Source organism: Phasianus colchicus, chromosome 15, assembly GCF_987193195.1.
Source record: "Phasianus colchicus chromosome 15, bPhaCol1.hap1.1, whole genome shotgun sequence".
Classification (NCBI taxonomy): Eukaryota; Metazoa; Chordata; class Aves; order Galliformes; family Phasianidae; genus Phasianus; species Phasianus colchicus.
Genome location: NC_143450.1, coordinates 809,853 through 833,704, shown reverse-complemented (window position 1 = coordinate 833,704; position 23,852 = coordinate 809,853). Strand labels below are relative to the sequence as shown.

Sequence of the window (23,852 nt, the reverse complement as noted above, 5' to 3'; positions counted from 1 at the left end):
GATTATGAAAAGGAATTCCTAAGGAGTTAGAGACCCTCTTTAACATATGCCTTGAAAAGCTTTTCCAGCGCTAGCTGAGGACAGACAGAAGTGCCAGCAAAACCTTTTTCTTCAGGTCAGCAGCAGTTCTGACACAATGCTGCTCCAGCAGTGAAGCTGGCAAGATTAACCCCTTACATCTTATGGCACTGTAACATTAAGCTTTATGTGATGCCCTGGACAAATACTGAATCAGGGTTGCTCTACAACCTCACCTCTACTTGGTACACTGGCACCCTACAGTGTAGACCCAAAAATCTGTGTTCAGCATCTCTGTTTGGGTCCCATCACCTCAAGCTGTGGATCAGGTCTGGGAAGAACCGTGACTACACAGCTTCTTAGAGGCCTTCAACCACTGACATCTGATGGAACAAGGCACCTCAGCATCGTAGGAATGCACATCATTCAGGTCACACTGTCAGGCCCACAGCAGCCAGGACCTTGCAGCTAAGGCATTAATACAGGTTCCTCCTTCCCAAAGTGAAGTCTCCATTAATGATACCACTGAAATGATTTGTGTTGGCAGTCCTTTATCAGAGTCAGTAGCACTCTGCAGATATGAACAGAGGTCTACCGGACAGGGTCCAGGTCAGAAGGCAGTCGCTAGGAACAGAGCATGAAGACTTTCTAGATTCAACTGGGATTTTCCAGGAAGAGATTTGGAAAGAGGTTGTGGTATGAAAGGAAGATTTGATGAAAGTAGTCTATGTCCTGCTGCTTGGCAAAAATAAAGAAAGGTTATCTGAGGTCTGGACATGTAAGTATGAAAAAAAAAAAAAAATCCAAGGGAGAAAATCAAATGGGAGAGAATCAAATGGGAAGCCACTTTTAAGTTCTCCCCAAAATAATGGCTTCCCCTGCAGCACAATTCACCATGCACATTTCTTCCCCTGCACCTAAAAGACTACTTCTCAACCCAGGAGTTTGCTTTCTCTGCATCTCATGAAGCCAAGCTCTAAGCTTGCCCCCTTCAGTTCACTCCATTTACTGTCCAGAAAGCAGAGAAAAGTGTAGTGTCATCACAAACTACATAGCATGAGCTTCCTCCTGTCCAGTTCATGTCTTCTTTTTCCCTGCAGGCCAATATATTTCAGAATATCTTCCAGCATCTTCCCTGCTTTTCTCACTTATGCTTTCCTCTCCCAAGGCCCCCAGAGGGGTGGCCCCACCAAGCAGCCCCATCAGTCCAATTCAGGGAACCTCTCCAGACCCACCATTCACCACCGCTCTACCACACACTCCCCAGTGTTCTCTGAGCTGTGGAACTTACTGAGCAGGCAAGCTGGAGGGCTATGTCAGGAGAGAGAAACAGGACCTGGGCACTCAGAACACGTAACGCATGATGCAAGCTCACAACAGCAAGCCAAGGAGGCCAAACAGGCTTGCCTTATGGAAGGCAGCCAAAAGCCTGTCTGCCTTCCAATGCACTGGAAGTGGTGTCTTCTTTTCCCTGTACCTCCTATAGGTGAGAACTCCCAAAGTATATCAGATACATTACGGGAGAGCCAACGCTGAACACATTCCTCCCATTTCTGGAAGGAATTCCAATTGCTATCATTTCTGGTAGTTTGTACAGGCTCATTGTTAAGTTAGTTAAAACCTTAAAGAGACAAAAGGGAGAAAAAAAATCAGGGGAGGTTTTCCAAACCATCCAGTGGCATGGCAAAGGCTGTGTTGTGCCAAACCATCAGGTGCTGTCAATTACTGGCATCATTGTGGAGAACAAGTGCATATTTGTTCTTATCCCTATGTTCCTGACCCCAAGCTCAGCCAGCACCCTGAATCTCCAAGGTTGGAAATGACCTCAAAGGTCATCCAATCCAACCATCCACCTATTACAAATATTTCCCACTAAACCAGGTCCCTCAGTACAACATCTAAACACTTCTTGAACACCTCCAGAGACAGAGACTCCACCACCTCCCTGCACAGTCCGTTCCAGTGCCAGACCATTCTTTTGGAGAAGAAGTATTTCCCAACATCCAACCTGAACCTCCGCTGGCACAATTTGAGGCCATTCCCTCTCGTCCTATCACTAGTTATGCGGAAGAATTTGCCAACCCCCACCTCGCCGCAACCTCCCTTCAGATAGCTGTAGAGAGCAGTAAGGTCACCCCTGAGCCTCCTCTTCTCCAGGATGAACAACCCCCATTCCCTCAGCCTCTCCTCATAAGGCCTGTGCTCTAGACCCCTCAACAGCTTTGTTGCCCTTCTCTGGACACGCTCCAGGGCCTCGATGACTTTCTTGTAGTGAGGGACCCAAAACTGAACCCAGCACTTGAGGTGCAGCCTCACCAGAGCTGAGTACAGAGGGATGATCACTCCCTGCTCCTGCTGGCTGCATTATTTCTGACACAAGCCAGGATACCATTGGCCTCCTTTGCCACCTGGGCACACTGCTGGCTCATGGTCAGCTGAGCATCTACCAACACCTCCAGGTCTGTTTTCTCTACACATCTTCCAGCCACTGGGGTTGTCATGGCCAAAATTCTGAACCCGGCCTTTGGTCTTGTTGACCTGGGCCTGAGCCCAGCGATCGGCCTGTCCAGATCCCTTCCTACCCCCAGGCAGAATGATGCTTCCTGCCAACTCGGTGTCATCTGCAAACTTCCTGAGGGTGCACTCAATGCCCTCATCCAGGTCATCAGTAAAGATACTGGACAGGACAGGCCCCAGTACTGATCCCTGGGGAACACCACTTGTGACAGTTGCCAGCTGGATTTAGCTCCATTCACCACTGCTGTCTGGGCCTGGCCCTCCAGCCAGTTCTTTACCCAGGAAAGAGTGTACCTGTCCAAGTCATGGGCTGCCAGCCTGTACAGGAGATTACTGTGGGAGGCAAAGACTTTACTGATTGTTTGAGTTGGAAGGGACCCCCCAAAAGCCATCTAGGCCAACTCCCCTGCAGTGCACAGGGACTCTCACAGCTTGATCAGGTGCTCAGAGCCCATCCAGCCTGACCTTGGATGTCTCCAGAGATGGGGCATCACCATAATTCTGGGCACCCTATGTTATTGCCTCATTGCCCTTTTAAAATATGTTTTTTTTCTAAACAATCAAAATCTCCCTTCTTTTAATTTGAAAACACTCCACCTTGTCCTGTCACAACAGACCCTACTAAGGAGTCTGTCCCCTTCCTTCTTACAGCCCCTTTAAATACCAGAAGGCCTCTCTCAGGTCTCCCGGGGCCTTCTCTTCTCCATGCTGCACAGCCCCAGTTCTCTCAGCCTATCCTCCTAGGGAGGTGTTCCAGCCCTGGGTCCTTTTTTGTGGCCCTCCTCTGGACACACTCCCACAGGTCTCATGTGTTGAAAACCCCACATTTGGATGCAGCACTCCAAGTATTGAGCTCTGCCACTTGCAGCTTGCCATTAACAGGCACACTGACACCAGCCCCACAAACTGGAGCCAGAAAAGCAGCTGTCCTTCATGGGCAGGGAAAGTTTCTGTTTTGTAGCAGAGTCGATGTTAGTGTTTGGAACAGCTGAAAAAGGTGGTTCAGATTAGTCCATGTGGCTCTACAAGAGATCTCTGAAGCAGGAAAGTAAGAGTTGATGTAACTCTAGTAATGGGTGAGCGAGGATCCACAGATGCTGGCTGGGGCCCACATGCTATCTATCACTGAAATTGGCCAGGAGCGTAAATCCTTACTCAGGCATGTTGCACAGAAAATTGTGTGTGAAGCAGAAAACCCCTGCAGCAAACATTTGACTAATCCAGTAGCAAGACCTCAAAGGCTTCAAGTTCCGGAGTGGAAACAAAATGCACGTGCACCAGGATCCAGAGCACTTCTGCAGTAACAGGATTGCCACTGTTACTACACTGTTAGACCATGAAGATCAACAGGAAGTAGATTGTACCTCACCAACAACAGGGACATGGTTTTGGGCCTTTTCAAATTGCACTCATCCCCCCTGCTCAGTTGCCACACACACTTCCTTTGCTTTACTGGGGTGTTTCAAGACTCTCCTTCTATTGGCAGCACTGCTCTGCATTGCTGAACAGCAACTGTGATGGTTGGACCTGCTTCAGATAAGGAAGAACGTTGCATTTCTAGAAAACAGAAAAAAACATTTCTGCCTTTTAACCAAAGAAACAGGACTAAGTAAGCCGTGTAGTCTGTGCATTACTCTGTATTTCCCCTCACAGAAACTTCTGACACTCCTGTCTGATTACAGCCTCTGTTCGGAAGAAGGGCAGAAATGGGATCATGGCAGAATGATCTTCAATGTGAGCATCTGTGGTGGTAGACAGCCAGGCCCAAGGTCCTCCATGTTGCCAGGGAGCCTCTAAACCCACTGGTCATTGAGTTTGTGTGGCTGCCTGTTGCAAGTCACCAGAATACTCCAGAAGAGAAAAAAATGATGCCTCCAAAAAGTCCCAAAGGATTCAATTACCCTGCAAAAATAACAACAGGCCTTGTGAGTGGAGACTTTCCCCCTAAAAGGGAGTTACCTAAAGCCAAAGGAAAAGGCACAGGAGGTTGGCAGTGTCCTAGAGAGGAACAAGAGAGAGCAGAGAGATTAAAGCTGCTGCAGCTGTTAAGTGCAAAGCTACACTACTGGCCAACACAGCCCTGAAAAACACTCTACCTGACGGGGAAACTTCCCAAAGACCAATTTCAATGCTTGTCACAAACCAGGCTCCGCTGACCCCAACACTCATTAACAATTTCTTCTAGGACAAATTTTGAAGTAACTTTCTTCCCACGCCCACCCTCTACACAACACACCAAAGTCAATACAGCTACAAAGGGAGGAACTTGGGCCCAACCCTACAGAGCAATTTTTCAGTATCAGTTGCTCGTGTAACCTTGCAATCCCGTGCAACCAGGTAGAACATGTGCCTGGACCAATGAGGCAGACCCACAGGTACAGGGAGACGTATAAGTGATTAAGGAAGAGAGAATGCCATTTCGATGTTGGACTGGGCTCCCAGCTGAGACAGCTGAGGTTTGCTCACTCCTAGGATGACTGCATGGTCAGTGCAATCACCCCAGAACTGCAACAAAATGAGATGGCCCACACTGACAGTTCTCAACTTCAGAGAGTGCCTCAGTACTCCCTCAGCGCCTATATGGCCTCTACTGAGTCCGTTACCCTTCCCGGTGGAAACCCACAGAATTACAGCATCTCTCCACAAATCATGCTTGTTTACAGAGACCTGTTCTCCTTTCCCTATGGTGTCTTTTGCTCCTTCCCTGTTTTAGGCTCAACGGGAGCACACCTTCTAATGCCTGCATTCTTACCCAGCTGGAGTAACACTTTCCAGGGGCCAGCACCTACATGCACACACTTGTTAGACAAACAACTTTGTGCAGAAAAGGACTGTTTGGGCTTAGCAGCCTCTGAGAAAGCAGAAAGGAATCATCAGCACCATTGAGAAAGCAGTCTAGTAAGCAGTCTTTTACTGCTCCCTGACCAATATGCTAGAATGTGTCCAATTTGCTTCGGAGCTAAATTCAATTCAATGTTTTTCTTACAATCTTCTGAAAACTACAACATTCCCTTGCTTGTCCTCAGTTTGCTTGCTCAGCCTTGCCTGTAGCGTTGATGTGAGTTCCCCTGGGACAATGACATTCATAACCTTTTCAATCCACTCAATCTCTTCCGATAGGAAGCTAAAGTATTTATGCTAATTGCATACAAGCCAGTTAAAAAAAATGCAGGGGTTATATATGACACATTTCAGTGTCTTTTACTTTTATATGATGACATCCCCCAGGGAAAACACTCCTGCATGAACAAGTAATGGCACCACAGGAAAATGTAAATAGGGCAATCTGGGTATGGATGATAATTACTGACATATAAAAATATATCATGAGATATACTTGAATAACTTTACATGAGGCGGCAGTTCTGTCTTAGTAATTCCTTTACCATGATATCACTTTGCTCTCATAGGCCAATTGAAATAGCTAAGAATCTCAGAATCAAATTTTCTGAGGAGTCAACGGGGCTGAGTCTGTGTCCTTTTTCCTGTCACACTCTCATTAGTGTTGAATTTAGCTCTAGAAAGCTACCACTAGTTTTCCATGTGTTTCCAGTTCCTGGCCAACAAGGAACCTGCTCAATTCATCCCACAATACCAGACTCCAACATCAATAGACATTCCACCTGCAGAGCTGACCACAGTTTGCCTTGGAATGAAAGACTGGCAAGATCTTTGTTTTCACCAGGAGCAATACCTCCTACTCCAAGACTGAGATAACACATCACAGAAACAATTTATCCAGTTCTGAGGAGCACAAACCCCTGTTACTGTACGGCACTGGGAGTTCTTGGAGCTACCTGCATTGCATCCTGCCATATTGCTTATCACTGTCCTCCAGACAGTGTACTCATGTGCTGCCTGACAAGTCGATGTATCTCAATGAGCAACAGCTTCTGGGACAACAGACAGACCCCTGACATATCTCCCAGCTCTGGAGAACGTGCACATGGCCTTCCTTCTACCTACATTCCTACCAATGCACTGAGACTCATTTCTCTGCACAGATCTCCTGCAGATTGCCTGTAAAGTCTAGGGAAAGGAAGCCAAGTGAATGTTATGATCTCCAGTTCAGGCCCCAGGAGAGGCCACCAGTAGCTCAGGAAGCCCTGGAAAATGATCTGGGCATTGTGAGAACATGCTAACTGATCACGTCAACACAGCAGGATCCTGAGCTGACCTGGCCAACTGCACTGAGAGAAAGTGCACCTGGCCAACAGATTTGAAATCCTCCCATCTGCTGAATCCAGGATGTGGGGAGAAGCCAGAAACAAACATCCGGCCTGGAAGCATGGTCTAGGCATAATCCAAGTGTTTTACATCATGGCAGATGCAGCACCTTGTCTAAGAGTGAGCTGGTATGGATGAAGTGCAGACAGCAGCCTACACAACCAAGTTTTTTACCTGAGCACCAGTGCCATCTCTTCAAATAAAAGAATACACTAATGTTCATCAGACCACTGTCTGCATTGCGGGGATACAGTTTAATGGCTGAGCTATGCTTTAGCTTGAGATAAAGCCAAGGTTCCTTGCAGTAATGACACCAAAAGGCTCACTGGAAAGCTGTAAAGTGCTCAGAGCCATTTACTCTTCATGACAACCACATCCTTCTTCAGTAGGGAACTGAAGTTAAGGTTCTTCCTCGGAGGGAGTCACAGACCCCATACCCCTCCTCACGTCCTCACAAAGTGAATTTCCCAGAACATATTGTGTGGGGAAACCCACAGCAAGGAATTTAACCAGATAAGCTCAGACCACGGATCAGAGTGCAGTGACAACCAGTTTGTATAGATATCACACACTGATAGGACTGGCACTGGATGTGTGGCTGAAAAAAAAAACATGAAAATATGTCTGTAAAGGTTCATACTACTCAAGTTTGCTTAAAGGAATAAACAGGGGTACAGTCTCTCGCTCCTGGCAGACAAGAAAGAGGTCCCTACCCACCCCACCAGCTCCAAAATAACCTTTTGTTGGTTTGGACCAGTCTGGGCCTCTGAGCAATCTTGTCTGAAGTTTCTGTTGCCTACATTCTGAAAAGTCTTTTGTACCTCTGCCTCTATGACATTGTTACTTGCACAACGTATATACAGTGGGAATAGCATTGGCTTAATCTGTACTTTCCAGTTCCATTGTTCTCTGATGACCTGCTATAATTATCCAAACCAACCTCTTCTGGCAGAGCACAGCATCGTTTCTCAAATAGCTCAGCCTGTTCCCAATGAATTATTGACAGTATGTGGAAAAACTTGCATTTGGTGCAGAGTCCTAGGAGCCACATCCAGCAGCTCTAGGCTGAAATGGCCACGACTCACCACTACTGCATTAGCAGCAGAAAGCAAGATCTCCCAAACCTTCCAAGAGCTACACACCCCAAGCTAGAAAGAAAAATGTCATCTACCTTTCCAGAAGGAAGAAGGGAAAACAAAACAAAAAAATACTTTCCAGGTGCCCTACTACAGACAAGCACAATCGCGTTCAAACATGAAGCTTCCCTCACAACCTGTTGGCTTTGGTGGGGTTCTGTTTAGCTTTGGGTTTTTGTTTTGCTTTTTGTTTTTTTGTTTTGTTTTTTGGTTTTTTGGTTTTTTTTATAAAACACATTGCTACTTTCCAGACTGGACTGTTTTGGCTTCTCATGCCAAGGAGTGAGAAGGAAAAAAAAAAAAGAAAAAAAAGAAAAAAAAGAAAAAAAAAGTCAATAATATGATCTTTTTTCACCTAGCTTCTTTTTATGAAGCTGCTGAAATGACACAGACCAACAGCAATTACCACCATGTTCTTAATCCTTGACTGGGATATGAGAAATGAAACTGAAATCCTTGGAAGTACACAGCTCAGTAAACAGAGACATGTGCACACTGATCTTTTGAAAGCCAAGATATCAAGATGTTGATCCTCTGAACACATGGTGATTCAGGGACCAAAAGAGTCCTTTGGAGTAGAGAAGGTTGTTACAACTGCCCTTTTAATTTCAGATTCCTTATCATTTCAGCGGCTTTCTTTTATCTCCAGTGCCCACTACTCAAATTAAAATCACAGAATCATAGAACCGTTAGGAAGGGACGCCCAAAGGTCATCTTGTCCAATTCCCCTGCAATGAACAGGGACACCCACGGCTCCACGAGGTGCTCAGAGCTCTGTCCAGCCTCATGTTGCAAGTCTTAAGAGACAGGAAATCCACCATCCACTACCCTCTGCCAGTGCCTCATCGCCCTTATTGTAAAAAATGTCTTCCTTATGTCCAAACTAAATCTCCCCTCCCCTAGTTTGGAAATGTTTCCACTTGCCCTATCAACACAAGTTGCAGTAACACAGAAAGCTACATGTTATAGCCAGCGGTTAAGGCTTGAGAGTCCAAAAAGCAACTGAAGTCGATAGGAAATCAAGGTGGAAAACAGATGGGGGAATTTTATTTTGAATATGAATGAACAATGGGAGAAAGCAAAAGCAGGAGGAGACAAGATGGAGATTCAGTAGAAGATGCATTTTGCAAAAGAAATAGAGTACTCCAGAAGTGTTGGTTGGAAGGCTCTTTGAAAGAGCCTTCTTCAAGCACAAGATCAGACCATCGCCAACACTAGACCGTATCGCCTTTGTCTGATTCAAGTCTAGGAGAACTCCAATGATGGAGATCCCACACCTCTGGTATCCCGGTGCCCCATGCCCAGGCTCTACCACCTTCTGGTCTAAGAGTTCCTGTAGGCACACCGAGCCTTCAGGCTGGCACAGTCAGCCACTGGCATGGAATGGCATTCTGGGCAGCACAGGGACTAACAACAACCAAACAACCACGCTCATTTCTGGATTGCCCTTCATCATATAACCATGGCCTACCCTGCTCCCCAGAAAAGCAGCCGCAGTCTCCTCTGCCATTTGATCCTGCAGGCTCTGGAATCCTGCCAAATGTCTGCATTGATGGGGGAAAAATGAGTATGTTGTAGTGTTTATAGAGATGGAGAGGGGATTAAAGCCGCTAGTGAGCAAATGTGCAGGGCAGAGATAGTGTGTAATGGCAACCAGAGTACAGAGAGGGATATTAACGGCAGATTAGGATAATTTCACGTGCCAGACACCAGGAGAGACCTTGCAGTCCAAACACGCTTGAACTTGCTGATAAACCTGTTGCCTTCACTGGATAACCACCAAAGCAGGCTAAAAAGCTGGGGCTGCAAAGCAAACATCAGGCCTGATAACAGGCATTTAATATTTATTAGAGCAGGGTTATGAGCCCCTCTCTCTATACTTCTACCTTCGCTAACAGCATCAGCCCTTCTGCAATCCCACCAGGAGAGAGGCCTTTCTCTGGTCAAATGGTTTGTGTCAGGCTGACACCAGACGCCTCTGTGTCTCACTGAAAGGAGCAGTTTTATGGCCAACTGCCAAAATTAGTTTATAACCTGTGACTGGTACCAGCAATCACCACGTCTGACTGAAGGGAAGGTGCCCTGATCTCAGGTCTATGATTATATATGTCAGCAGAAGAGCTAGCTGTATTATCATGCATACTAATTTGGAATAGCTCACATTGTTATATTAACCCTTCAAATTCAGGACATGCTGCAATGAGCATCTGCCTGGAGTGCACAGTGGAGAGTGCTGCAGGCAAACAGGGAAGCGTCCATCCTTTTGCTGTGCCAGCCTGGGCTGAGCAGGCAGCCAGCGGGCTGTTCTCCTCAGAAGTAGCCTCCTCTACAGCCTTCTCTTTGTCCCTGACCAGTTATTTCTGTAGACTTCTATGGCTTGTGGAAGAATAGTGCTTTATATCTCCTGTTTGACAGTCTTAAGAGCCAAATAAGTCTCCATTGTTTACACTACCACTAAAGTACTAACCCTATTTTATACATCTGTTTTCATCATTAAATGATCTCATACCCAGGAAGTTAGTGGCTGTATGCAGTCAAAGTGGCACTGAAAGTAACTGGATCCTTCAGAGGAAGAGCAAGTAAAAAAAGGACAGAAATTCTCATTATATTAAAGTTAGTTCAAGGTCAGATTCAGCAGCCCCTGCCCTATGGAACCAGAGGACTGCATTTCCACAGGCTTAGCACCTTCACATGGAACAGGATGCCACACAAAAGCCAAACCAAGTGAAGGACTGAAAGCAACAAGTTCAGAAGCTTTCGATACAAGCATGAAGGAAGAGGTTAAGGGGGAAAATGCTCCAACAGAATAAGAGAAAATCTTTTGCATCCAGTAATCCCAGCTATCAAAATGGGCACACTTCAAAATTCGTTTGGAGTACGAAGGAAAAGGAGAAAGCTATTAAATGATAATGAAAAAAACTCACAGCAAGCAAACAAGATCTATGGAAGAACCTCTAGGCAAGTGAAGCCTGCTTGCAAAAACGAGGCACTGGCAGGAAGCTGTAAGTCCTTAGGACAATCAGCTCCTGCTCCTGTTTCTCAGTTTCTGTACTAATGGTGATCAGACTTCCAAGGCAAGTTGCTGGCACACAGAATATTCCAATAGCAGCATCCTGGTAGCACAGGGGTTCCCAGCACTATTTCAGTCTCTGCTTCAGTCTACCCAAGATGTAAAGTATTTGATGCCCTAGAACGATGAGGAACCTCTCATAGTACACTCTGGTCTGGCTCAGCTCAACATCACAAGGCTTTCAAAGGAAACTATACAGAAAGGAAAGAAGAGAAAAATTCTATCCAGCGCTTCAATAAAAGATTACCCTTACCCATTCTGCATATAATAAAGCAGCCTTTATGATACACTAATACTTGCAACGTATTGTATTTGCTAAACCCACAGAGCTGCCCGACCATTTCATTTCAGCCTGATATCAATTATACTGACTGAAGAAAAAAAATGTTAAGGCAGAAAAAAATGCTTTAGAAGCATGTCCTGGTGAAAACTTTTCAACACAGCACTTCCACACCACCTAGGAGTAAAAGTTACTCATGTTACAAGATCTAGACATTTCCATGTCAAGTGTCATGTAATCCAATATGAGACATATATGACAGTAAGAGAGAATAAAACAGTTGAAGAAACTTCTTTCCTAAGACCAGCCTGCTCTCTTTGCAGGGCTGGCTGTAGCAGAAGGACAATAAAAGTACAGTGGGTCCAGACAATAGTAACCAGGAGAGGATAACAGAGGAGTCACAGTAGCCACAAGACAAGCAAAAGGATCTTGCATAAGTTTTGCCTAATACCCTGGAGATGCTAACTTAAAATACTGTCTAGTATGATTTACTAAGTGCAACAGATTTGCTGTGAGAACCGAAATTGAGTTTGGAAAGATAGCAGCCTGTTCTGGAAGGACAAGTGATACTGTTCACGTACTTCAAGGACACAGACACTGGCTGCAAGGTCCAGGGAGAGTGGAAAAATCAGACCTTCAGAAAGTCTTAGCAGTGCAGAGTAGCAACTTTGGGAAAACACAAGGGCAAAGTGAAACACACGGAGGACAGTTTGCTGGGACAGGAACACTGCAGGCTTACTCTCAGGAGTGACTCAGTGTGGAGGACCAGAGAACACAAATGTAGAAGTAACGGGGATGAGGGTGACTTACCCTAAAGGGAAAACAGAAACGCTGCTTTCTGAAAGGCAACTCACTGTAAACTCTGAGCTTCAGATTGAATGTCACATGGAAGGCTGAAATACGGAACAAAAAAGAGCAGTAATGTATCTGCCAGCTTGTTCAAGAAGCAAGCCTTGAGCAAGCTCCCTTGCCGCAGAGGGAAAGGCAGGAGGAACAGGAAGGAATCAGTACAGATGAATTATAAGGTCTTAGTGGAGTTCAGAAAGAGGAATTGACATCAGGTTAGATTACAACAGGCTAGAGCTTTAACATCCACCTCACAAGCACAAAGAGACAAAGCTGAAAAACTGAGACACTCAGATTTGGAGGAAGAGTCAGGTCAATAAATTGTTTTAAGCCTATCAGTTGTGAGCAAGAGAGGTGGCATGTCCACTGCTCACAGCTCCAAAGCTCCAAGGCACCATCAGCTTTCTCGGTTACATCCTGAAGGTCACAAAGACCAGAGTAAGAAAAAAGCAGTAGCTGATGCAATACAGCAATTACAAGAGGATAAGATTTAACCCTCAGCTAAGGCAAGAGCAGAATAAGGAGTATTTTTGTATATGAAAGTTTTCCAATGAGATGTACCTGATCAGTAAGTCAGTTTCTGGGTTTTGGTTTCCAGAGGAAGTCAAGCAGCCCTAAGTTCAGGATTCAAACCAATCATAAGAACTTGGGAGATGCAGTCAGAAAATAAATAAGAAACAACTGAGTCAATGTGAACACAACATACCAGATTGCAACAGTACAGTCAGCTCCACATGCAGAGAAGTTGCAAGAAGGCTTGAGAAGGTATGGCAGAACAGAGCCTGCTCATGAGCCCATTCCAACTTATGAGGGAGTAGGGACCTCACAATGGAACAACAGAATCACAGAATCATTGAGATTGGAAGGGACTTACTGATATCATCTGGTCTAAATCCCCTGCTCAAAGCACAGCCAAACACAACCAGTGGCCCAGGACATAGCTGTTGTCTTTTGGCAGTCTCCAAGGACGGAGACTTCACAACCTGTCTGGGCAATCTCTGCCAGTACTTGATCACTCACACAGTACTGTCACATAGTAGAGAAGTGCTTCCTGATGTTCAGAGGGAATGGTGTTTCATTTTGAGCCCATCACCTCTTGCCCTGTCACGAGGCATTACTGAGAAGCGCTGCCTCGCTCTCCTTCATTAACCTGCCATCAGGTATTTATACATACAGATAAAATCCACTTGTGGCTTTTCTTCTCCAGGCTGAACAGAACCACCTCCTCAACGTCTCTTTGTATGAAAAATGGACCATTTTTTTTAGCATTTGTGGAACTTTGTGGGACTTAGCTGATCCCTAACTGTTGGGTAGGTCTTCCTTGCTCAAGTCTTCTCCCTGGTCTTAGTGGCTTTGGATTGCTGAAGGCTGGTCTTACTGGTAAAGACTCAAGCAATGAAGGCAATGGCTATCTCAGTGTTTTTCAGGCAATTTGTCAGCAGGTCACCAGCAACATTCAGCAGCTAGTTAGCATTTTCTCTCGTCTTCCTTTTTCTGTATATGCACTTACACAATCCTTTCTGGTCACACTTCACATTTCATACCATATTCAACTCAAGGTCAGCCTTGGCTTTTCTAATCCTAGCCCAGCAGCTCCTGGGTCACCCGCTTCTGCATGTCTTGCTTCTACACTTCACTTTTATGCTAAGTTTACTTAGGGGCCCCCTACTCATCCATGCCAGCTTCCCACTGCCTTTATTTGACTAATCTTAGCTCTATTCCTTCAACTTCAGCTTATGTGTAAACATTTGCTTCTTCTTCAGGCCTCTTGATGGGTATACCTTCACTACCACGAGCTGCACTGTCTAAAGCCAATGCCCAGCCAACCGACAAGATTCTTCTAAAGTCATATGGATATTCAGCTCTCCAACACAGTAGATCTTTGATCAACCAATTGTGGCATTTGCCTGTATTCCATGTAAGCAGAGCAGATGGAAAAAAAACACAAAGGAAGGAGCAGTAGCTAAGTCTCCTCTCTTACCCTATTCACCCATTTAAAGCCTTGCTGCACAAAATGATGTGTTTCAACACCTGCAGTGATAAATAGTAGCACAACCCAGGAACAAACACTTGGTCATGTTTATCCTCAAGTCACAAGTTTATCCTTGGTCACACTGCAGCCCACAATAGCATTCGTTAACAAGTGTTAGAACATAGTTACAAATTGCAGCAAACACAAATGCTCCGTCAGTGTTATTGCATATTTCATTAATGATGATCCTTCACATTTCAGCAACAGCCATTCAAGGATCTGAAAACATTTATAAGACTCCAAGCCAAGTGTCACGCTCCATGTGTGAGCCAGATGTTCACAACATCATTTTGCAAATGAGAGAACAAAGTTCACAGGACTGACTCCAGACCCCTTTCCTCCCACTGAGCAATCCACTGCCCATCAACTAGTCATGGGGGAATTATCCAATTCATGACAAGGCAGGATACCATTATGGTCTTTTTGTTTCCTTGCATTGTCTCTATTCCCCTGTTCCCCATCTTGTGTTTAGATTCTAGGCCCACAGGGGTACCTCAGAATGTGCCTACTGCAGCACAGCATGGCACAGAAATGCAACTTAGTATGTCAGTGTAAGCAGGAGGGGCACCAGAAGCTGGCTAACAGAGAGTTCTTCAAGATCTCCAGCAGATCTCTACGTATGTGAAGTCATGCTCCTTGCAGAGCAAACCTGGTTCATTTGCAGAAGCAGCAGAGCCAACTGAGTTCACCATCTTTCTCATTGCATTCTCTGTCCTCAAAGCACTCAGAACTTGCACTTGTCAGGGCCCTGGCTCCTTTCAAAACCTTGCACTTCTAATACCCAAAAGGAGAGACAAGAAAACAATTCTCACTTAGCAAGATGACCGTAGGAATGTTCACCTCCTTCACCCCCACGAAATCCTAGCTGAGCTGGATGAGAGGTTTCCTTTCACCTAGAGAAACATCTGTCCTTATGAAGCTGAAGAGACTGCAGCATCTCTCCCAAACTCGTCCTGCCAAACCACTCTCCCAGCTGTGTCACCGCATCATGTTGCTTTTCACAAAATGAGAAAAAAACTACACGCTGCTCCCTCTAGTGACAGCCTGAGCAGTTAGGCAGCCTGCCCTCGCTCACAGCTGTGATGCAACACTTGGTTTTAGGCTCAACAGACAGCATTTTCACACAAGACCCAATGAAGTTAACTCTCCTCCTTTTGCAGGCTTTCTCTCACCCCTTTGGCCAAACTGAACCTACCTGAGCTGCTCTTGGAGTCTACTGCTCTGCAAGAACAAGTCTCATCCAGCTCAAGAGCTGCTAACAGGATTTGTGGGGCTTTACCAGTCTTCAGTTCAAATCTGGCCTGAGCTGAGAGTGACCTCAGGGTAAAAGCACCCGGCAGTCTTGGTCACCTGAGCAGGGTCATCACAAGTCCACTCTGCAATTGGCACTAGCTGACCAAATAAAAGCAAGTACAAGAACCAAAAACACTGCAATTGGCACCAACTGACCAAATAAAAGCAAGTACGAGAACCAAAAACAGCTACACAACAGAACAGCTGCAGCTCAGATGGGTATTACAGCTCCCGCAGTCACTCCAAGGACAACAGAAGGTTGTTCCTCCCAGGTCTAGCTAGAATCAAAAGTGAATATTACAGCTTTGTGGCTAAAAGCAAACTGCATTGGGCAAAGAAAACAAGAGAGGCTGAAGTTAACATAACCATTCCCTTTCTGCTTATTCTAAACCATAAACTAGCACAGATGGAGACCCAAGGCTCCAGCTCAGCAGAAGAGCCATGTACGCTGAGAACCACTTCACTTCTGCTCAGACTGATACAGACAGCGTAGCAGCACGTGACACACCAGGACACCAGATGCCCCAGTGCAGTGCCAGTGGGACAATACTGTGACTCCCGGCAGAACTCATGCGATGTGGTCACCTCCATCCAGACACCAACAGCACACTGCCTCCCAGTGAGACCCATGCAGTACAATGACTCCGAGCGTGGCAGGGCCAGGGCTCTGGCACAGATTTCTGGTGCACCTCGTGGGAAGTACCCCATGGCAGAGGGCAGGTGTGACACACGAGACTCCAGTGGACAGGGCTGGAGAACTCCACACAGCCTCCCTGTCCCGTCCCCCTCCCTGCGCAGTGCTCCCCGTCCAGGAGACTGCGCTGGCAGAGGCGGGGCGCAGGGCGAGGCCAGGCTGTGTGGCTGGGGGCAAGGACACTATAGCAGGGCTCCCAGTGCCACCTAGCGGGGGACAGGGGGACGCTCAGGGGTCACCCATCCCTGCACTGAGTGCTGCTGGGTGCAGCAGACCTGCCCCAGCCAGGCCAGCCTCTATCGCCATGCACCTGCAGCACCTAGAAAACTTTCCAGCCGCTGTTATAAGGTGATGTTTCAAGAAAGACCCCAAATTACTACATCTTCGGAGGCACACACTGGTCGATGCATTTCTTATCCACACTGCTACCTGCAAACTATCCCTCATCTGTGTATGTTAACATATACAGTCATGCACATACAAGAATGCAGCACAGACACGAGAGCCAAAGAAAACACTGGCACAGCAAGCAGCTTGTTTGACCGCGTAAGTTTTATTTTGTAGGATCTCTGCCCAGAAAACAAGATCAGAGGTTCTGGGAGGTAGAAATAGTAGCTGGGGCTATAAACGTGCAGTACAGAGCTGTGTGAAGGTCTATATATGGGAAGGCTCAAAATAAGTAACAAACACAATTTAAGATCTGCTGGGGGAGGGTGGGATTTGCAATCCTGGTGCACATGAACGCAATCTTTCCTTCTATCTCTCCACTCAGCAGGCGACAGTCAATCCCTTAAGCTGCATCTCCATTCATCTACAGCTGTTTAATCACTTGTCATTTTCTTCCATTCCATCTGTATTGTCAGTCTCTTCTTTCCTGTTGTCCTGAAAACAATCCCTAGGATATTAAAGAGAAAACCATGACACCTTGTGGAACAGATGGAGGCTTCTCCAGATAAAGGCATCCTCATGAATATCAGTGTGTCACCCAGCAGCTCTGCCCAACATAGTACAGCCCAGGCAGTTAAAACAAACTAAATGAGGCCTAAGAAAACCCTACACATTGTCAGTAGACGCCCCAAGTTCATCTACTGATCAAATGCAGCCCCTCTTCACTCAGAGGATCAGCTACCAGATTTTTTGTTGGCCTTAATCACGATTAAGCTGAGCATCTCTCCAGGGAGTTTTTCCAGAGAACTCAAATCCCTGCAAAAATTAAATCAGCTGCAAAATGCTCTATATCCTTATGACCCACCCTGAGATCAAGGCAATGGGTGCGACTAGAAAATCAAGTTTGTCACACTGATGATTTTGGCTAGGCTGGATCCCAAAGAGAACTGCAGTAATATCTGAGATAAATCTAAAAATGGGGAGATAGGAGATACAATCTAAAAAGATGACCACTGAGCTCAAGGCAACAGGAGGGAAAGCACAACCAAAAAGTCCTGCCTGTCATTAAGAAGGCTCTTGGTACAAGGCAGGGCTTGGGTGAGCACATGGGTTGAGCATATCTCTTCAGCCAGGAACCCAGCACTAAGCCAGGACAGCAGATAAGCAGCTCAGGTGCTCCCAGAAAGACCACACTCAGCCAGGCCCCTGCTTCCTAGGACAGCCCCTGTGCACCTACAGCAAAAAGCCTTTGAGATCCCAATGACACACCAGCTGGTCCCCAAGCACTGAAACTGGTGGCTGTCCTTTTCCCATGAACTCACCTCCTCAGCTCTCACAAGTGCCAGCTGCTAGCCTGCTGCCTATGTCAAAAGCAGAATAATTTGAGATTGGAGAAGTCAAGCAGGCTATGGTGATCCAAGAATTGCCCTTTCTTCCTGGAGCAGCAAAGCCTGAAAGAAAGGAAAAAGGTTGGGCCAAACATCAGTCTCAAGGCTGAACTTCTCCAGCCAATTAGGATCAGATCATTGTTTTAAGAACACTTACATGAGAGCAAGAATGGCTTGGGAACTGCTCAGGAGAGCCTTGGCTAGGTTGCCTTCAGGTCACCGAGCACACACGGGGCAGCAGAAGCAGCTTCATATTCTTGGCTGTCAGACTGGTGGCAAAACTGAAAAATGTGGTAGAAGACATTTTCATTTTGCAAATGTTGCCAGCCTGTTGGGACATGCCAGTTGTGATGAGCTGCAGAGAGGGAAGGCAGCAAGGAAATCTGGGTCGAGGCACAGGGAGATGGCCAGGACATAATCAGAGAGAAAAGAGGAGGCTGAAAGAGACATGTACAGAGCAGGGTGACACCAATACTAGGAAAGGGAAAAAGAGGACTAGATAAAGGTGTTATTGGGGGGAGAGGATTACCAGCTCTTAGAAGAGGCCAAGGAGAGTAAGACCCATCAGATAGTGAACAGTTCAAACAGAATCACAGTAATCAAGTCCTTGTGGTGCATGACCTTTCCCCAAGGCAAAAGAATAATGTGAAATACATGAAGCCAGTTGGCCACCTGCGTTACATGCTCAGGCCAGCCCTGCTTGCCTCAGTGAAAAGCCCCAGGGGCTGCCCTGACCTTGCTTCAATGTGACAGCTGATAGCTGCATAAAAAAGGCTTCCTCAGAAGGACAGTCATCATCAGGAGATGATGCTGGGTGTAGATGTGGTACTTAGGGACATGGTTTAAGTGGGCGAAATTGGTGATAGGTGGACAGTTGGACTAGATATCTCAGAGGTCTTTTCCAACCCTAGTGATTCTATGATTCTGTTCTATGATACTAAATCCCAATTAAGTTATTAGCACCTGCCATCAGGTTCTAGATGGACTTCAAGGGGAATGAAACAGGTTACCTAAACATGACTCAAGAGGACAGGGATTTTCCTTCCTGGCAGACAGTGGTTCTTCTTCTTGGGTCAGTAGGTTGGTCTAAATCCCAGGCCCTACACTGAAACAAGCTTCAGGTCTCAAACTGAGCCTCTCCATGGAAACTGAGGCCTACTTGCCCAGGCAGTCCCGGGCAATGCTCATCAGGGAGGTAAGAGCCATAGCTGGGATGTCCAGGAAGGAGGGCTTGAACACATATCTCTGGAGGGTGGTGGGGCACTGCTGTGCTCCCAGTGAGCTCCCTCTGCGTGTGTCTACACTGCCTACAGCTCTGTTTTGTGTTCAGGTCCTCACTTTTTTTTCTCCATACCACAGGTACAGCTTTTTTGCCCATGGGTTCTTGTTTGAAGGAGATCAGTTCAGTCTGGTTGATCATTGGTTCAGAGCTTAGTTGACAGATCATGAACAACAATTAGATCATGCTTGGCCTCCACACCTCTTGGGGATCATAGGAATCTGGCAGTGCTGAAACCCCAGCAACTGCTAACAGTGTCTCAGAGCACTGCATGGGTCTCAGAGGAGACCTGGGCCAAAGATTACAGTGCAGAAGTGCTCATCCCCAAGCACTGGGAACACTGTCATGTAGCATGGAAGTCAGAGACAGCTCAGAGGAAAAAAATGCCCTTGGTAGCAGATACTTCAGATCTGATCCCAACTGCTGAAGGCTGCTCCTCAGCACAACCTACATAACATGTCCGTAATGGATGGCAGGGTTTCTCAGAAAGCTTTTCAGGTAGAAGCTGCACATAAATATCTCCAAGTTTAATGTTCCCTTCTAACCAGCATGCTGAAATTAAGGAGTGTGCAAGGCAAGGCCATCCCACATTTCTCCCTGCAGTGATGGGAACCTGCAGACAGCAGCACCTGAGGCTGGTGTCCTCCAGATCACATCTCCAGAGGATTCCAGTGGACAACTCTTAATTTATGCTTTCTACATAGTGTTCACCAGGCAAAATGCATTGGTGCTGTCATTTACATTACCTCCATACCTCTCTGCTCTTCAAAATGGAGAAGCACTAATGTTTGACTGTGCCTCAGCACAAACATAGCTGACAGTATTTTATTCCTACATGTCGAATGCTGAGGACCCACCACCAAGGCAGGGCCCAGCTCACTGCCTTCTGAGAACGAAGGGAAAGGAAAATAAGCAGTTCAGCTTGAGCTGTATTCTTCTGAGCATCAGTCATTGCCTGTAATTAACTGGATCTCTAAAATACACAAGAAACTAAGAAAAACAACAGCCACAAGCTAAGATGACTGCACTGATTTCAGAAGGCTTTTATCTCTTTGAAATGAATAAATAACTCTAATGTAACTACTTACAGCACTTCTTTATCAGCAGTCTGTGCATTAAACTCTTTCCAGACTGTGATACAGCTCTCAGTAAACGTGCTGATGGAAAACCACTGCCACAAAAAAGCCTTCCAAGGGCCTTCCGCACCATCTCTTCTTCTACAGCAAAGCTTTCTGCAAGCTTCACTATTTCTGTGTGCAGTCCATAGGTATTTCAGCCCATATCTCACCACAGAAAGCACACGAACTGCATTTTAAAGGTCAGACAAGCTGAGAGGATACTTCCTAATCCCTCACACACCTTGATGTTGAAAAGAAACCCAGAGTGTTCAAATTCACCTTTCTCAGAAGCATGGCAGACTCACTCTGTAACCAATGTGATGCTGGTTGTCTTTAGATATCCACCCACACAGAGTCAGAATCTGGTGATTTTGTGTGTTACTGGCCTCTGACTGCAGGAAAATACACACAATTAACAGGCTATTTCTGCACTAGCGATCGGCCCTTTTCAGAGAAGGAAGCTGGCTGTTTCATATTGGGCAGCCCATATTGCCACCACTTAATCAGGCTGAGATTTAAGGAAGCCCGCTGTGAGATGACACAGATTGCTTCCTCCCTCGGGAGCTGGCAAGCACTGCGGTCAGTGTGTGACTGCAACCTCCGCAAAATGAGCCCCGCTACGCCCAGCAGCTGGGTCCCATGCTTCCTCCTCTGCAGGCACTCAGTCCCTGCAGACCTGAGCTAGCAGCAAGATGTTCCATGTGCTCAGACATCCCATATGCTGACCCCTCTCTTTGTCCCTCAGGACAACTGCATGGGAGAAGTCAGCGATGACAGAGGGAATGTGTTCACACAACTGTTCAGCTTCCTGTGTCAGGCCAGTAGACAGAGCCTTGTCTAGGTGTGGATGAAACCATCTGCTCAGTGTCTGGCAGCAGGAAGGCTGCTGCTCCCTTCTGCCTGCACCCAGGCAGTTCCCAGATGGGCTGTGGCAGGGCTGGAGCAGGGCAGTTCTGTCAATGGAGGGCTGCCAGCAGGGAGGAGAAAGGAGGATGGAGCCCATTCCCCAGGACAGCACTGAAACTGGGCACCAGGATCAAGCCAGGCAGTTCCAGACAGCTGGGACCTTCTGACCCCACTCCTCCCAGCCCTCTGTAAAAGAACAAGCTGGTGTTGAGATGTGAAAATGAAGCATGCAGAACTCACAGCTATCTTCAAACTATATCCCATCCTCGGGGGAGAGATAGGGCGTTCCAGGCTTCAGTCTCATTAGCCCTGTCACCCCATAACTCAGGGCACTGCCAGTCTGCCTGGCAGCTCCTGTCCTTGGGCCCCAGTCCCAAAGCTCAGCTCATGCCTGGGAAACACTTCGTCCAGATCAAAACTACTGTTACTTCATGCCCAAAGTCTCTGCTAACAGGCCAGATCCTCAGGTTATACAAATGGCTTTGCACAAACACTACAACTATGGCAATCCATGAGAATGTCTTCACCAGCCTCCCCTGCCCAAGGTTTGCTCCAGCATATACCATTACACTGCATGCCAAAATGCTGCAGCTTGTTCCAGGCAACTGTGTAGGAACTTTGGCTACAGCTGTCCAGATGCCCTTCCACATCCGTTTTGCAGATTAATTGTCCCCTCAAACAAGAGTTTAGGGAGGAATCTTTCATCTGCAGGGAGATGTTGAATGGCATGCAAAACCTCCCAGCAGCTCTCACACAACCGATTCCAGAGGTAAAGCACATCTGCTAAGATGCGCTGCCTTTCCTGGTCCCTCCCGACATGTCCTCATCCCAGGGCACAATTCATCACTTCTCCCGGTCAGTCTGAATACTCCAAGATCTCTTGCAATTCCCAGCACTTGTGTTCATGTAAGAGGATACAGCCAGCTTTAAACAGGGTTCTTTGTCTCCTAGCAGCTTAAAGCACACGGGTGAAAGTGGGGATCAGGAGGGCTTCAGGACTGGTCTGCAAATTGTGAAATGGAAGTGGTGGCACTGTGGCAGAGCCCTTGCAAGCCTCCAGGCCTGCATCCAGACCCACTGCTGTTAGAACGTATTTGAGCACTGGCTAGACACTCATCAGCATCCCTGCATGACCTGTCTCTGCAGCCTGGCAATCAAGACACACAAAATCACTTTCTATAGCAGATGCAGAAGGAATCAAATGGAAGTTACACCAAGCCCTTGACAACACTGCACTGTGAGACATACCCCTCACTGACCCCCCTACTCCCAGAAAACAAGCCCATGGAATATTCTTGGGAGCCACATATGGAGCAGAAAACAATTTTAGAGTGAAAGTTTCAGCACTTTCCCTAAAGACATTGCTTATGATTATTAAAAATATGTTTGGGCTGTGCACATGGGTGGCTACACAGGCAAAACCGCAGAGAGCACCTTTTCTCATTCCTGAATATCCCCTGATTTCCCCATATCAACTGTGCTATTACAAACAGATGTAAGGGAATGCATTATTATTTCTAGATATGATTTTAACCTGAGAGTCCCTTTCAACACAAAGTGGTACTGTGTTACAGCTGAGCACCTCCTTGCAGGTAGATTGCTCCATACTTTGAAAAAGCAAGCTGCAGCTGATGTGCATCATGCCATGGTTGCCATTAATGACAGGTGCTGCCTATTAACCTTGATTAAATCACAGGTGACACTAATCACTTAATGTGTCCTTAATGAGGACCTGAGAAAGTTTTAGGCATAGAAAAAAACCATGTGGCTGAACTTGAGTCACTAGCCTTCATCCTCTTTACCTTGATTTTCCCTTCACAGTTTTCCAAGCATCTGAGGAGAAGCCATGCCAGGCTCACACCAGCAGCAGCACAGAGCCTTGTGGTTTCCTCCCCACGCCTGAGCTGCTGCCAGGTCTCTCCTGTCCCACTTTCCTGTGACTGGATATGGCTACGCAGGAGCAACAGCCTCAGAGACTCTGGGACTAATGCAGTTTTCTAGGACAGCGTGTTCCAGCTGTGAGCTCCAACAAGCATACCGAATGCAATGGAGGGCCAGCTCCTGCCCAGGAGCAGCCTGCAGCACCACCAAAGTCAGCATTAGCCCAGGCTCTGTTCTGGCTACAGCAAAGCACTCCTTCTTCATGGCCTGCTGGCAGGCCTCAGGCCCTCCCAGGGATGCCCTCCTTCCTCCAGACCCTAAGGAATGGAAAATCTCTGCGGGCATCACCATGCAGAAGTCATCACATGAAAACCCTCCCACTCGCCTGGAGCTGCCATGGCTGCAGGCTCCTGCAGGCCACAGATGGGATGGATCTGCAGCAGCCTCAGCCTTTATGAACTGCACCCAGGCAGCCTTTGCAAGGAGATGGAGAGCTCTCCCACTTTAGTCATAGTTTAGATGGACCTTTCCCAGCACCCAGCATCTTCTGTGACGGGATTAGAAGAAAGGCATGGTTGGAGAAAAAGCTCCTTCTGAGACACCACCCACCACTCCTGCCTTCCTGGAAAATAGACCTGCATTTGGGTTTCCTTTTTTGCTAGGTTACAAGCACCACCAGGCAGTAAACAGTGGCCACTACAGAAATGTTCCCCTAAGGCTCAACCTTTGCATCACCGAGCACTGCACACATATATATAATAGCACAGCCTTGCTGCTGCT

The 23,852-nt window shown here is 46.8% G+C and overlaps 1 protein-coding gene and 1 long non-coding RNA gene across 11 annotated transcripts in view; both read right to left on the bottom strand.

Moving 5' to 3' along the window:
* The window catches only part of LOC149915808 (uncharacterized), a 32,796-nt gene extending 19,888 nt beyond the window's left edge, over positions 1–12,908 (bottom strand). For 2 of the 4 annotated variants that reach the window (XR_016471271.1, XR_016471274.1), the window contains exons 1-2: positions 12,801–12,908; positions 12,059–12,141 (exon numbers count right to left, since the gene is read on the bottom strand). This is a non-coding gene — a long non-coding RNA (uncharacterized LOC149915808). Of the gene's footprint in view, positions 1–4,139; positions 4,438–12,058; positions 12,142–12,800 lie in introns of those variants that run through there. The other 2 variants (XR_016471272.1, XR_016471273.1) reach the window with 2 other exon arrangements.
* Positions 1–23,852, bottom strand: part of NRG2 (neuregulin 2) — a 151,042-nt gene that overhangs the window by 110,256 nt on the left and 16,934 nt on the right. The window lies entirely within an intron of this gene.